Genomic DNA, 15,500 nt, shown 5'->3' with positions numbered 1-15,500 from the left:
AGGAAGAAGATAATGATGACCAGTACCGATCTATGTTCTCCGAATGCTTTGATACCGCAATGGACGACAATGAAGAAGAAGGAGGTGAAGAACAGTGCATCGATGATCCCGTTGATGATGATCTTCGTCGGGCCATTTCTGATGCAAGAAGAGACTGTGGCACCGGATAAGGAGAGGTTGCAGCTCGACAAGATGTTAGAGGACCACCACAAATTGTTGTACCCAGAGTTGTGAAGATGGGCATAGAAAGCTGGGTAGCATATTGGAATTGCTGAAATGGAAGGCAGAGGTCGGTGTGACCGACTCGGGATTTGAGAAATTGATGATAATATTAAAGAAGCTGTTTCCAAGAAATAATGAATTGCCCGTCAAGTACATATGAAGCAAAGAAGCTTGTCTGCCCTCTAGGATTAGATGTGCGGAAGATACATGCATGCATTAATGATCGTATCCTCTACCGCGGTGATACGTACGAGAATTTGAATAAATGCCCGATATGTGGTGCATTGCGGTATAAGATCAGAAAAGATGACCCTGGTGATGTTGAGGGCGAGCCACCCAGGAAGAGGGTTCCTGCGAAGGTGATGTGGTATGCTCCAATAATACCACGGTTGAAACGTTTGTTCGTAAACAAAGAGCATGCCAAGTTGTTGCGATGGCACATGGAAGAACGTAAGAAAGACGCGATGTTGAGGCACCCCGCTGATGGTCGGCAGTGGAGAAACATCGGGAGAGAGTTTCCGAATTTTGCAGGTGAGGCAAGGAACTTATACTTTGGTCTAAGTACAGATGGCATGAATCCTTTTGGGGAGCAGAGCTGCAGCCACAGCACCTGGCCCGTGACTCTATGTATCTACAACCTTCCTCCTTGGTTGTGCATGAAGCGGAAGTTCATTATGATGCCGGTGCTTATCCAAGGCCCAAAGCAACCGGGCAACGACATTGATGTGTACCTAAGACCATTAGTCGATGAACTTTTGGAGTTGTGGGCCAAACCAGGTGTACGTGTGTGGGATGAGCACACGGAGCAAGAATTTGACCTACGAGCGTTGCTATTCGTAACCATCAATGATTGGCCTGCTCTCAGCAACATTTCGGGACAGACGAACAAAGGATACAATGCATGCACACACTGTTTAGATGAGACTGAAATTAAATATTTGGGAAAAAGCAGAAAAGTTGTGTACCCGTTCAATCGTCGTTTCCTTCCGCGCAAGCATCCCTTAAGGAAAAAAGGCAAGCATTTCGATGGCGAGGCAGACCGCCGTCCGAAGCATGTCCCCCGTAGTGGTGCTGATATATTTGACATGGTCAAGGATTTAAATGTTATCTTTGGAAAGGGTCCAGGCGAGTCGACCTGTTCCGAAAGACGATGACGGACACGCGCCCATGTGGAAGAAGAAATCTATTTTCTCGGGAGCTAGAATATTGGAAAGTCCCGGAAGTCCGCTCTGCAATCGACGTGATGCACCTGACCAAGAATCTTTGTGTGAATATTCTAGGTTTTCTCGGGCGTGTATGGAAAGACAAAAGATACAACGAAGCACGGGAGGACCAGGAACTTCATAAAGGACGAAACGGCAATCATCCAGGGCAGTTTGTAGGGCCTCGCCAGCTATGCTCTTACCAAACAAGAGAAGGAGATCTTTTTTGAAGCCCTATTCAGTATCAAGGTTCCGTCTCGGTTTCTCGTCGAATATAAAGGGGATAGTAAATATGAAGGAGAAAAAATTCCGAACCCGAAGTCCCATGATCGTCACGTGCTTATGACACAATTGCTTCCGATTGCATTGAGTGGACTTCTACCGGAAAATGTTCGACTAGCCATTGTGAAGATATGTGCATTCCCGAACGCAATTTCTCGAAGGTAATGGATCCGGAAACTTTGTCGGATTACAGGAAGATGTGGTCCAATGTCTTGTCGACTTCGAGTTGTTGTTCCCACCATCCTTCTTCAATATTATGACGCACCTCCTCGTTCACCTAGTTGAAGAGATTAGAATTCTCGGTCCCGTATTTCTACACAATATGTTCCCCTTCGAGAGGTTCATGGGAGTCTTGAAGAAATATGTTCATAACCGAGCTAGGCCGGAAGGAAGTATCTCAAAGGGCTACGGAACCGAGGAGGTCATTGAGTTTTGTGTTGACTTTCTTCCCGACCTTAAGCCGATTGGTGTTCCCGAATCTCGGTATGAGGGGAGGCCGACTCGGAAAAGGCACACTAGGAAGGAAAACAACGGTGTGGAGGGACAAGATTTCTTTCAATCAAGCGCACTACACAGTTCTATACAATTCCAGCTTGGTGGCTCCGTACATCGAGAAACATAAAAATGTTTTACGAGAAATAAACCCGGGCCAGCCCGAGTCCTTGATTACACGTCAACACATGAATACCTTCGGCAGCTTGGTTGCAAAGACATCTCATTAATGACCCATCTGCGGTGGAGCAGCTGTACTTGTTGGCCAGGTTACCATCTTCAAACATATGTACATTCCAAGGGTACGAGATAAATGGGAATACATTTTACACGATCGACCAAGATAAAAAGAGCACCAACCAAAACAGCGGTGTCCGCTTCGATGCAACAGACGAGAATGGGCAGACCACCACATATTATGGATACATAGAGGAGATATGGGAACTTGACTATGGTCCCACTTTTAAGGTCCCTTTGTTTCGGTGCAAATGGGTGAAGCTCAGCGCTATACATATTGACGATAAGTACGGTATGATAACAGTGGATCCCAACAATCTTGCGTACTCGGACGAGCCTTTTGTCCTAGCCAGCGAGGTGGCTCAAGTTTTCTACGTGAAGGACATGTCTAGCAAATCAAGAAAAAGAAATCAACAAAAGAATACATCAATCGAGGAGCCAAAGCGCCACATAGTTCTTTCGGGGAAAAGAAACATCGTGGGAGTGGATGACAAGACAGACATGTCGAAGATTATAATAAGTTTAAAGAAATTCCGCCCTTCACGGTGAAAATTGACCCAAGCATCTTGCTAAATGATGAAGATTCTCCATGGCTACGGCGTAGAAGATCACAACACTAGATGGCGATGTAATAATGTATTCTTCATATATAGTTCCCAAGACAATCTCTACATTTATGTAATAATGAAGATTAAACCGTGCTTGGCTTGTTGATCCGCTTGGCAAGGCGTATCGATGCTCCTTTTATAGGCAAGGCACCGCTTCTACTTTGTCTTATTCCTTCGACGAGCCGTCGTGCGCTACATGCTTTATCTCATCGAGCAGTGCGTCCACCCACGCGTCCTTATCCTGCCGACACCTTTAGTCGCGGTTGCAGCCACCAACCGTGACAAAAGGTTGCCGACACATCCTTATTATCCTGCCGACATCTTTAGTCGCGGTGCAGCCACCAACCGTGACAAAAGGCCCTCCTAGATATGAAGGAGATATGCCCTAGAGGCAATAATAAAGTGGTTATTATTTATATCTTTATGTTTATGATAAATGTTTATATATCATGCTAGAATTGTATTAACCGAAACATTAGTACATGTGTGATATGTAGACAAACAAGAAGTCCCTAGTATGCCTCTTAAACTAGCTTGTTGATTAATGGATGATTAGTTTCATAATCATGAACATTGGATGTTATTAATAACAAGGTTATGTCATTGTGTGAATGATGTAATGGACACACCCAATTAAGCGTAGCATAAGATCTCGTCATTAAGTTATTTGCTATAAGCTTTCGATACATAGTTACCTAGTCCTTATGACCATGAGATCATGTAAATCACTTATACCGGAAAGGTACTTTGATTACACCAAACACCACCGCGTAAATGGGTGGCTATAAAGGTGGGATTAAGTATCCGGAAAGTATGAGTTGAGGCATATGGATCAACAGTGGGATTTTTCCATCCCGATGACGGATAGATATACTCTGGGCCCTCTCGGTGGAATGTCGTCTAATGTCTTGCAAGCATATGAATGAGTTCATAAGAGACCACATACCACGGTACGAGTAAAGAGTACTTGTCAGGGACGAGGTTGAACAAGGTATAGAGTGATACCGAAGATCAAACCTCGGACAAGTAAAATATCGCGAGACAAAGGGAATTGGTAATGTATGTGAATGGTTCATTCGATCACTAAAGTCATCGTTGAATATGTGGGAGCCATTATGGATCTCCGGATCCCGCTATTGGTTATTGGTCGGAGTGAGTACTCAACCATGTCCACATAGTTCTCGAACCGTAGGGTGACACACTTAAAGTTGGATGTTGAAATGGTAGTACTTGAATTATGGAATGGAGTTCGAATATTTGTTCGGAGTCCCGGATGAGATCCCGGACATCACGAGGAGTTCCGGAATGGTCCGGAGAATAAGATTCATATATAGGATGTCATTTTATGTGAAATAAAATGTCGCGGAAGGTTCTATGGAAGGTTCTAGAAGGTTCTAGAAAAGTCCGGAAGAAACCACCAAGGAAGGTGGAGTCCACAAGGGACTCCACCTCCATGGCCGGCCAGCCCTAGTGGGGGTGGAGTCCCAAGTGGACTCCACCATAGGGGGCCGGCCACCCCCACATGGGAGGTGGGAATCCCACCTTTGGGTGGGAGTCCTAGTTGGGCTAGGTTTCCCCTCCTATGGAAGGTTTTGGTTTCGGGTCTTATTCGAAGACTTGGACACCAACACTTGGGATCCACCTATATAATGAGGGGCCAAGGGAGGGGGCCGGCCACCCCAAGACCATAGCTTGGCCGCCCCCCTTGAGTGGCCGGCCACCCCTCCCAAACCCTAGCTTTGCTCCTCCACTTCATATTGCCCGCGTAGCTTAGCGAAGCTCCGCCGGACTTCTACACCGCCACCGACACCACGCCGTCGTGCTGTCGGATTCAAGAGGAGCTACTACTTCCGCTGCCCGCTGGAACGGGGAGGTGGACGTCGTCTTCATCAACAACCGAACGTGTGACCGAGTACGGAGGTGCTGCCCGTTCGTGGCGCCGGAACCGATCGTGATCAAGATCTTCTACGCGCTTTTGCAAGCGGCAAGTGATCGTCTACCGCAGCAACAAGAGCCTCATCTTGTAGGCTTTGGAATCTCTTCAAGGGTGAGACTCGATACCCCCTCGTTGCTACCGTCTTCTAGATTGCATCTTGGCTTGGATTGCGTGTTCGCCGTAGGAAAATTTTTGTTTTCTATGCAACGTTATCCTTCAGTGGTATCAGAGCCGTGTCTATGCATAGATGGTTGCACGAGTAGAACACAATGGTTTGTGGGCGTTGATGCTCTTGTTATCTTTAGTTTGAGTACTTTGCATCTTTATGGCATAGTGGGATGAAGCGGCTCGGACTAACTTTACATGACCGCGTTCATGAGACTTGTTCCTCGTTCGACATGCAACTTGTATTGCATAAGAGGCTTTGCGGGTGTCTGTCTCTCCTACTATAGTAAAGATTCAATTTACTCTTCTATTGAAAACATTAGTATCAACGTTGTGGTTCATGTTCGTAGGTAGATTAGATCTCTCTCGAAAACCCTAAACCACGTAAAATATGCAAACCAAATTAGAGACGTCTAACTTGTTTTTGCAGGGTTTGGTGATGTGATATGGCCATAATGTGATGATGAATATGTATGAGATGATCATTATTGTATTGTGGCAACCGGCAGGAGCCTTATGGTTGTCTTTAAATTTCATGTTGAGTAGTATTTCAAAGTAGTTGTAATAGTTGCTACATGGAGGACAATCATGAAGACGGCGCCATTGACCTTGACGCTACGCCGACGATGATGGAGATCATGCCCGAAGATGATGGAGATCATATCCGTGCTTTGGAGATGAAGATCAAAGGCGCAAGAACAAAAGGGCCATATCATATCACATATGAACTGCATGTGATGTTAATCCTTTTTATGCATCTTATTTTGCTTAGATCGCGACGGTAGCATTATAAGATGATCCCTCACTAAAATCTCAAGATAATAAAGTGTTCATCCTTAGTAGCACCGTTGCCAAGTCTTGTCGTTTCGAAGCACCTCGTGATGATCGGGTGTGATAGATTCAATAAGTACATATGACGGGTGCAAGACGAGTTTTGCACATGCGGATACTAAGGTGGCCTTGACGAGCCTAGCATGTACAGACATGGTCTCGGAACACGTGATACCGAAAGGTAGAGCATGAATCATATGGTTGATATGATGAACACTTTGAGTGTTCGCCATTGAAATCACACCTTTTCTCGTGATGATCGGGTTTAGGTGCGGTGGATTTGGTTCGTGTGATCACTAAGACAATGCGAGGGATATTGTTTTGAGTGGGAGTTCACTTAGGTTTTTAATTATGTTGAATTAAAATTTGAACTCAATTTGTCATAAACTTAGTCTAAACTATTGCAAATATATGTTGTAGAGATGGCGTCCCCAATCAATTTTAATCGGTTCCTAGAGAAAGAGAAACTTAAGAGCAACGGTAGCAACTTCACCGATCGGTTCCGTCATGTGAGGATCTTCCTCTCCGGCGGAAATCTGCAATTGTGCTTGATGCACCGCTAGGTGACCCTCCTGCAGAAGATGAATCCGATGAAGTAAAAGCTGTTTACGCGACTCGGAAAACTCGGTACTCTCAAGTTCGGTGTGCCATCCTGTGCGGTGCTGGAATCCGATCTTCAAAAACGTTTTGAGCACCATGATCCTCATGAGTTGATGAATGAGCTGAAAGCTATATTCGAGACTCATGCGGCCGTGGAATGCTATGAAGCATCGAAACATTTCTTCAGCTGTATGATGGAAGAAGGCAGCTCCGTTAGTGAGCACATGCTCGCCATGACCGGGCATGCGAAGAAACTCAGTGACTTGGGAATAGTGATTCCTAACAGACTGAGGATTAATCGTGTCCTTCAATCACTGCCACCAAGTTACAAGAACTTTGTGATGAACTACAATATGCAGAACATGAACAAGGAGTTGCCTGAACTCTTTGGCATGCTAAAAAGCTCGCTGAGATTGAGATCAAGAAAGAGCACCAAGTGTTGATGGTCAACAAGACCACCGAGTTTCAAGAAACGAGGGCAAGTCTAAGGGAAAATTCAAGAAGGGTGGCAAGAAAGCTGCCACGCCTCCTATGAAACCTAAGAACGGCCCTAAGCCCGATGCTGAGTGCTATTACTGCAAGGAGAAGGGACACCTGGAAGCGTAATTGCTCCAAGTATCCGGCTGATCCGAAGAGCGGCCTTGTCAAGAAGAAGAAAGAAGGTATATTTGATATACATGTTATAGATGTTCATTTCACTGGTTCTCGTTCTAGTACCTGGGTATTTGATACTGGTTCGGTTGCTCATATTTGTAACTCGAAACAGGAACTAAAGAATAAACGACAACTGTTGAAAGATGAAGTGACGATGCGCGTTGGAAACGGATCCAAGGTCAATGTGATCGCAGTCGGCACACTTCCTCTACATCTACCTTCGGGATTAGTTTTAAGCCTAAATAATTGCTATTATGTACCTGCGTTGAGCATGAACATTATATCCGGATCTTGTTTAATGCAAGACGGTTATTCATTCAAGTCCGAGAATAATGGTTGTTCTATTTTTATGAATAATATCTTTTATGGTCGAGCACCACAAAAGAATGGCTTATTTCTATTAGATCTCGATAGTAGTGATACGCATATACATAACATTGATGCTAAGCGAATTAAACTTAATGATAATTCTACTTATATGTGGCATCTGTCGTCTTGGTCATATTGGAGTGAAACGCATGAAGAAACTCCATACTGATGGATTACTTGAATCACTTGACTTTGAGTCACTTGATAGATGCGAAGCATGTCTAATGGGAAAAATGACAAAGACTCCATTTTACGGTATGATGGAGCGAGCTATCGACTTATTGGAAATCATACATACCGATGTATGTGGACCAATGAGCGTAGCATCGCGCGGTGGTTATCGTTATGTTCTAACCTTCAGAGATGATCTGAGTAGATATGGGTATATCTATTTCATGAAACATAAATCCGAAACTTTCGAGAAGTTTAAGGAATTTCAAAGTGAAGTAGAAAATCAACGTAACAAGAAGATCAAATTTCTACGATCCGATCGTGGAGGTGAATATCTGAGTTATGAGTTTGGCATGCATTTAAAGAAATGCGGAATACTTTCACAATTGACACCGCCGGAACACCTCAACGAAACGGTGTGTCCGAACGTCGTAATCGAACTCTCTTAGATATGGTTCGTAGTATGATGTCTCTTACCGATTTGCCGTTATCATTTTGGAGTTATGCATTAGAGACAGCCGCATTCACTTTAAATAGAGCACCATCAAAATCCGTAGAAACGACACCGTATGAATTATGGTTTAATAAGAAACCTAAGTCTGTCGTTCTGAAAGTTTGGGGTTGCGAAGCCTATGTAAAGAAGTTACAACCGGACAAGCTAGAACCCAAAGCGGAGAAATGCGGCTTCATAGGATACCCTAAGGAAACTATAGGGTACACTTTCTATCACAGATCCGAAGGCAAAATCTTTGTTGCTAAGAACGGAACCTTTCTTGAGAGAGAATTTCTCACTAAAGAAGTGACTGGAAGAAAAGTAGAACTCGATGAGATTGATGAATCTATACTCGTTGATCAGAGTAGCGCAGTACCGGAAGTTGTACCTGTACCGCCTACATCGGCAACAGAGGAAGCTAATGATAATGATCATGAAACTTCGAACGAGGAAACTACTGAACCTCGCAGATCGACAAGGGAACGTGCCACTCCTGATTGGTATGATCCTTGTCTAAATGTCATGATTGTAGATAACAATGATGAGGACCCTGCGACGTATGAAGAAGCGATGATGAGCCCAGATTCCAACAAATGGCAAGAAGCCATGAAATCCGAAATGGGATCCATGTATGATAACAAAGTATGGACTTTGGTAGACTTACCTGATAGCCGAAAGGCTGTCGAGAATAAATGGATCTTCAAGAGAAAAACAGATGCTGATGGTAATATTACTGTCTATAAAGCTCGACTTGTCGCAAAGGGTTTCCGACAAATTCAAGGAGTTGACTACGATGAGACATTCTCACCGTAGCGAAGCTAAAATCTGTGAGGATTTTGTTAGCAATAGCTGCATTTTTCGATTATGAGATTTGGCGAGATGGATGTCAAAACGGCGTTCCTTAATGGAGACATTGAGGAAGAGTTGTATATGGTACAACCCAAAGGTTTTGTCGATCCTAAAAATGCTGACAAAGTATGCAAACTTCAGCGTTCAATCTATGGACTGAAGCAAGCATCAAGAAGTTGGAACCGACGCTTTGATAAGGTGATCAAAGACTTCGGGTTTATACAGTGTCATGGAGAGGCTTGTATTTACAAGAAAGTGAGTGGGAGCTACTGTAGCATTCCTGATATTATATGTAGATGACATATTATTGATCGGGAATGATATAGAACTATTAAGCAGTGTTAAGGGATATTTGAATAATAGTTTTTCAATGAAAGACCTTGGTGAAGCATCATATATATTAGGCATCAAGATTTATAGAGATAGATCAAGACGCCTAATAGGGCTATCACAGAGTACATATCTGGACAAGATTCTAAAGAAGTTTAGAATGGACGAAAGTAAGAAAGGGTTCTTACCTATGTTACCAGGCAAGGTATTGAGTAAAACTCAAGGACCGGCTACGGCAGAAGAAAGAGAAAGGATGAGTAATATCCCCTATGCTTCGGCAGTAGGCTCTATTATGTATGCCATGCTATGTACAAGACCGGATATAGCACATGCTGTTAGTTTGACTAGCAGATATCAAAGTGATCCAGGAATGGAACACTGGACAGCGGTCAAGAATATCCTGAAGTACTTGAAAAGAACTAAGGATATGTTTCTTTGTTATGGAGGTGACCAAGAGCTCGTTGTAACAAGTTACACCGATGCAAGTTGGAACACTGATCCTGATGACTCTAAGTCACAATCTGGGTACGTGTTTATATTGAATGGTGCTGCTATAAGCTGGGCAAGCTCGAAGCAGTGCACGGTGGCGAAGTCTTCAACAGAATCAGAGTACATAGCGGCTTCAGAGGCTTCATCAGAAGCGGTATGGATGAAGAGGTTCATTGTAGAGCTCGGTGTGGTTCCTAGTGCATTGGACCCATTAATCATTTATTGTGATAACATGGGTGCCATCGCAAATGCACAAGAGCCAAGGTCACACAAGAGGCTGAAGCATATCAAGCTGCGTTACCACTCGATTCGCGAGTACATCGAAGATGGAGAAGTAAAGATTTGCAAAGTACACACCGATCCGAATGTAGCAGATCCGTTGACTAAAGCTCTCCCTAGGGCAAAGCATGACCAACACCAAAATGCCATGGGTGTTAGGTATATTACAATGTAATCTAGATTATTGACTCTAGTGCAAGTGGGAGATCGAAGGAGATATGCCCTAGAGGCAATAATAAAGTGGTTATTATTTATATCTTTATGTTTATGATAAATGTTTATATATCATGCTAGAATTGTATTAACCGAAACATTAGTACATGTGTGATATGTAGACAAACAAGAAGTCCCTAGTATGCCTCTTAAACTAGCTTGTTGATTAATGGATGATTAGTTTCATAATCATGAACATTGGATGTTATTAATAACAAGGTTATGTCATTGTGTGAATGATGTAATGGACACACCCAATTAAGCGTAGCATAAGATCTCGTCATTAAGTTATTTGCTATAAGCTTTCGATACATAGTTACCTAGTCCTTATGACCATGAGATCATGTAAATCACTTATACCGGAAAGGTACTTTGATTACACCAAACACCACTGCGTAAATGGGTGGCTATAAAGGTGGGATTAAGTATCCGGAAAGTATGAGTTGAGGCATATGGATCAACAGTGGGATTTTTCCATCCCGATGACGGATAGATATACTCTGGGCCCTCTCGGTGGAATGTCGTCTAATGTCTTGCAAGCATATGAATGAGTTCATAAGAGACCACATACCACGGTACGAGTAAAGAGTACTTGTCGGAGACGAGGTTGAACAAGGTATAGAGTGATACCGAAGATCAAACCTCGGACAAGTAAAATATCGCGAGACAAAGGGAATTGGTAATGTATGTGAATGGTTCATTCGATCACTAAAGTCATCGTTGAATATGTGGGAGCCATTATGGATCTCCGGATCCCGCTATTGGTTATTGGTCGGAGTGAGTACTCAACCATGTCCACATAGTTCTCGAACCGTAGGGTGACACACTTAAAGTTGGATGTTGAAATGGTAGTACTTGAATTATGGAATGGAGTTCGAATATTTGTTCGGAGTCCCGGATGAGATCCCGGACATCACGAGGAGTTCCGGAATGGTCCGGAGAATAAGATTCATATATAGGATGTCATTTTATGTGAAATAAAATGTCGCGGAAGGTTCTATGGAAGGTTCTAGAAGGTTCTAGAAAAGTCCGGAAGAAACCACCAAGGAAGGTGGAGTCCACAAGGGACTCCACCTCCATGGCCGGCCAGCCCTAGTGGGGGTGGAGTCCCAAGTGGACTCCACCATAGGGGGCCGGCCACCCCCACATGGGAGGTGGGAATCCCACCTTTGGGTGGGAGTCCTAGTTGGGCTAGGTTTCCCCCTCCTATGGAAGGTTTTGGTTTCGGGTCTTATTCGAAGACTTGGACACCAACACTTGGGATCCACCTATATAATGAGGGGCCAAGGGAGGGGGCCGGCCACCCCAAGACCATAGCTTGGCCGCCCCCTTGAGTGGCCGGCCACCCCCTCCCAAACCCTAGCTTTGCTCCTCCACTTCATATTGCCCGCGTAGCTTAGCGAAGCTCCGCCGGACTTCTACACCGCCACCGACACCACGCCGTCGTGCTGTCGGATTCAAGAGGAGCTACTACTTCCGCTGCCCGCTGGAACGGGGAGGTGGACGTCGTCTTCATCAACAACCGAACGTGTGACCGAGTACGGAGGTGCTGCCCGTTCGTGGCGCCGGAACCGATCGTGATCAAGATCTTCTACGCGCTTTTGCAAGCGGCAAGTGATCGTCTACCGCAGCAACAAGAGCCTCATCTTGTAGGCTTTGGAATCTCTTCAAGGGTGAGACTCGATACCCCCTCGTTGCTACCGTCTTCTAGATTGCATCTTGGCTTGGATTGCGTGTTCGCCGTAGGAAAATTTTTGTTTTCTATGCAACGTTATCCTTCAAGATAACCCTCCCCCAGTCTTTTGTCGCGGTTTGAGCCTCCACCCGGGATGAAAGTTTCGCGCGCCACTTCGTTCCCGCCTATTTTCTTCCCGCATTCCCGCCATTTTTCCACTATATATATGTAGGCTTGGACTCTCATATCTGCAAACCTCATCACTCTCTCCCATGGCTTCCATCGTATGTCTAACACCCCGGGAGGCGGAGGCGCTTTGCGCCTCGAACTACCCCTGCCCGCCCGGCTACCGCGTCCCGACCGGCTGGTTGCTGAGTGTCGGAGGCGTACCGGTCCCTCCTATCCCTGTAGGTGTGCCACGCGAGATGGCCATCACGAACCACTACTATTTCGAGCTCTTGGATAGGAGGTCCTGGCGACCCCTTGGATGGAATCAAGGAGCAAACACCTTGTGATCTCCATGAGGTGTTCAGGAAGGTTTCTGTTAAGGTGGCGGTCGGCTATGTCTTACCGGCATTCGGACCTGAAGGTGAGCCGGCAACATGGCATGGCAATCCGATTCCAGCTGGCTATGCTCGTGTCGGGGTGGATTCAGTTGTCCCGTCGTGGGGGACATTGGAGCTCGATATCCCTGGAGGTGATGGGGGGCTTACACTCGGAGAGGTGCTCGGGAGAAATCATTCTCTCGGGAAAAGAAGAATATCAAGCTGCCGGGCTGGGTAGCACCTAGTACCGGTCGTCCCAGCAGGTCACCATCACCTCCTCCGGGTGATCGCAGGCCACCATCACCTCCTCCTACCGATCACATGTCGCCACCATCACCCCGTGGGTACGACGTCGACCACGACATCGGTAGTCCATCTCCATCTCCAGCGCCGCCGCCTCCGCCCAAAAAGACTCGGAATGCACCCAGCCGGAAGCGTTTCAAGAGTCCCGTACCCAAGAGGTCGCCCCTCCCAAAAGTACCAAAGGTTCCTCCCCCCGTCCTTACGATCGTACCCCGGAGGAAAATGATGCCATTGTTAAGAAAATCAATTATGATTTTTTTCATAAGCCAAAACCTCCAGCCGCCGAGCCATACACAGAGAAGCAAATAGCATATGCTACTAGTTTTCTGAACACACCATCGCAGTATGACTTACACGAGAAGAAGGATGACTATACACGCACTCTTGCGAAGGTAATTGACACAAAGAATGCTGAAAAGGCTAAGGAGAAGGACATTGCTGGCACGAGCAAATCATCAGCTAGAAGTGCAACTGAGAATAAGTCAACTTCAACAAGTGCACCCCTCAAGGCCAAGCAAACGACAAAAGGCCCAAACAATCGATCCCAGCACTCAAAGTGCTTAATGTTCCCAAGCTGTACCAGGAACATGGTGGTTTCAATATGGAAGAAGCTGCAAAGCTAGCGGCTGCCTGTGACGTTACCGTGGAGGAATTGATGTATGCAGCGGATGCTGCAGTACCCATCGCTGATATAGCTCCTAAATTTGTCTACGGGGCCGACTTGGTCAGCACAGAGCAGCTGCTTAAACTGCCAACACATATGCGGAATTTGCATCAGTGGTACCTTGATGCATGCAAGGAGAACATAAGGTTCATCGTGGCGAGTATACCATGGGAATATTACTACCGAAAGGAGGAGATCCATATTGAGATGAATGAACTCTGGCATTTATTCAATCTAGATGCCCTCGACAAATCTCTCATGAGTTGCTATTGCTTGTAAGTTGTTAACTACATATAAGTTCATTTTCATTCAGTTCATGCTCGTTTTCATTGCATATATATACTCATTATATCTTATGTGTTCTCTTATGCAGTACCGAAGATCGGTGAATGCAAAAGTAATAATATTATCAATATTGGGTTTATTGACCCGGATAAAGTACATGTTCAAACGGTAAAGTTTAATGCCCAAGAAACGGGGGAAACCTACTAAGGTTTTGGGGGAGCAATATTTCTGTGATTCAATATTGTTTCCTTACAACTACGAGTGAGAGTCTTAATGATCTTTATGCACATTCAATTTTTCTTACTCGATGTTAAGTGTAATTCCCGACGTATATGCATAACATGTGCAGCTTCCACTGGATTCTACTAGACATTCAACCTGATAAGGGAATAGTTGAGGTAAAAGACCCACCGAGTAGAGGCGTGGACGGGTTCCAGGACTTGCAGAAGTTGCTCCAAGTGTAATTTCCTTCATCGCCGCGCTTTATCATTCGTGAGATATCAATTAATTATCCACTCATTCAATCATTCTTTTGCCTGGCAGGGCTTGGACCGCTTTCAAGAGACATCGTAAGAACGAAACCTGGGCAAGAAGCTAACATTTACTCCTGTACCGTGCCCCCAGCAGCCACAAGGGACGAATCTATGTGGATACTACGTTTGCGAGTCCATTCGCATGTTAACCACCGAGAAGCAGAACAATAATAAATTCAACGTAAGCAATAACATTCACAACTTTATTTATTATCATCAATATTTCGTTATCAAGACTGATATAGTCATACTCATCTCATTTTCGTATATAGGTCGACTTCATGCGGGACAGACTCCAACCAAAGGAACACGCACTAGGAATCGCGGAGGAACCGGCGGGACTTTTGATTAAAGATGTACTAAACAACAAAGGCTTGTTTAGTCCAAATAGATGCTCTACCTCCAAATAGACGGTCGTTAGTACCGCTTGTCGATCGTGAGCTAAATGTATATATATATGTAAGGGCTACATGTAAAGAGGAATCGACTTTTGCTTCCAACATTTGTTTGATCGATCTATATATATATATATTGAATGAACGTGTACAATTTCTAGTAGCGTACAAATATATGCAACTTTTATTTTCGAACGAAAAAAATGATATAACAGGCGGTCGGTGGCGGGGGGAGGGGTGCTGCACCCCTCAAACCCTAAAGCAGAAGCGTTGTGCGCGCGCCACGTAGAGGGCCTTTTGTCGCGGGTGGTAATACCGCCCGCGACAAAAGGGCCTGTGCCCTGCGCGCCAGGCGGCTGCCACGTGGTGGACCTTATGTCGCGGGTCGTAAGTGACCCGGGATAAAAGGCCTCCCTTTTATCGCGCCTTGCTTGTCGCGGCTGGCCGCCCGCGACAAAAGGCCCTAACCACCCGGATCAAAAGGCCTGTTTTCCACTAGTGTGCCGAAATAATTATGCCTAACTACCAAATTAATTATGCCTAATTTGCACACTAATTACTCCTGCGCGATTTCCTCTGCATCGCCATGGGAGAGCGGAGGAATAGGCCGGCGCCCGGCGGGCTCGAGGCGCCTCCACCGGCGAACTCGAGGCACGAACGCGGATGCGGCCGGCGAGC

The sequence above is a fragment of the Lolium rigidum genome, chromosome 4 (genome assembly GCF_022539505.1).
Source record: "Lolium rigidum isolate FL_2022 chromosome 4, APGP_CSIRO_Lrig_0.1, whole genome shotgun sequence".
In the NCBI taxonomy this organism is placed as follows: domain Eukaryota; kingdom Viridiplantae; phylum Streptophyta; class Magnoliopsida; order Poales; family Poaceae; genus Lolium; species Lolium rigidum.
This window is presented reverse-complemented; position numbering follows the sequence as displayed.